The 1637-nt window shown below is 37.7% G+C and overlaps 1 protein-coding gene across 1 annotated transcript in view; it reads right to left on the reverse strand.

The window, feature by feature from the left end:
* LOC140331770 (uncharacterized) overlaps window positions 1–1637 on the reverse strand; it is a gene marked incomplete at its 3' end in the record, with an annotated part of 7101 nt that overhangs the window by 4119 nt on the left and 1345 nt on the right.

Genomic DNA, 1637 nt, shown 5'->3' on the forward strand with positions numbered 1-1637 from the left:
AAATATTGTTGCTATAGTCTGAAGCTTGTTAATTATTTTCTACGCGTTTCGCAGGATTGTCTTTGCTCAGGACAACATTGGGACCAATGAACAATACAATTCATCACAATATCAATTTCCAAAACTCAAAATAAAAAAAAAAGAATTTATGAACAAATTAATTTTTACTTAACCTTACTTATATATATTAGCTTCCCCCAATGATCTGATTTATTAAAGCTTTCCAAGGCTAGGGAGAACACTTTCATCAGTGAACCTGGGTGATCCAGCAAACCTGGAATAGATCTGATCCAGAACTGAAAACATTTGCTAACAAATGACTTTTAGGAAATCCATTCCAGGTTTGTTGGATCACCCAGGTTCACTGATCAAAGTGTATTCTCCCCAGCCTTGGAAAGCTTAATAAATCAGGGACAATGTATGAACAGTCAAATAGTAAGGATCGTTCCCCCCAAATAAAGCTGTAGGGGTATAATAGACACGGGTACTACAATGCAAAGTCCCCCTAATTGGAAATACAGCCGGGTTCAGTAGTGATTGGACTTCTGTTCAAAAAACAATCAAGTACAAGTATATCCCCATTCACGCAAATTTGTCAATTAACTCTCCATTATCCAAACAGATTACTTTATTAGTATACATGATATATTAATACCTTACTTAGAAATATATTGAATATTGAAAATTGATAATGTGATGAATTGTTCATAGGTCTCAATGTTGTCCTGAGGAAGCGGACACAGATCCCCGAAACGCGTAGAAAATAAAAAACAAGCTTGGGACTAGGCAACAATGTTTAATGTTTTAGTTTTTTTTAAACATTCTTTTTTAAAATTTTAAAAAACAGGGTACAATAAAAACAGGGAATGGGATATAGGATGTCGCAGGATCAGTATTAAATCAAATAAACAGGCACATATCGACATACCAATCATAACAGCAATCCAGTCATGTCAGTGCAAATTTGTAACAATGTTACGATATAAATTAGGAAGTGCAAGTAAAAATAAACAGCAGAATAAACTGCATTTAAAGAACAAAACCAAATGTTATACGGGGGGGGCACAGAGGGAGGGAGGTGGGGGAGAGAGTAAGAGCAAAAGTACACCAGATGAGGGGTCTCTTCTAAGGAAAAAGCTAGAAGTGTGAGGGCCAAACTTAGAATTCAGTTAGAGTAAGCAAGGTCTCAGTATTCGGTAGGAAGCATAAATTGTGACCAGTAATACCAGGTGTGAGCCACCTTCCTGCCAGTGCCCCTCACAGTGGAGGTAAGATTCCCATACGATGAATTTCATTATCTTTACTCAACCACTAGTCAATTGTGGGTGAAGTCGGATTTCGCCAGCGAGCAGCTCTTTCCAATTTTTCGGGCACTTCAGTTAAAAAGGAGGCCTGACTGGTATTAGGAAGATAGACGGCGGCTAGAGGGACTGTAGAGTCTTCCAAAGACCCCTAACAAAAATAAACCTGCCGTCTGGGCAACTTTGATGCTCCTTGAGATGCCATGTAACAGAGGAGGCTATCAGGATACTCACCTTTTTAGATTTAGATGCATCAGTACAGCTAGGAAATGCTATCGGGTACGTTTAATGTTTTATTATGTGTTTTATGACCAAATAAATTATTTTGTGATTTGT

The sequence above is a fragment of the Pyxicephalus adspersus genome, chromosome 5 (assembly GCF_032062135.1).
Source record: "Pyxicephalus adspersus chromosome 5, UCB_Pads_2.0, whole genome shotgun sequence".
Taxonomy (NCBI): Eukaryota; Metazoa; Chordata; class Amphibia; order Anura; family Pyxicephalidae; genus Pyxicephalus; species Pyxicephalus adspersus.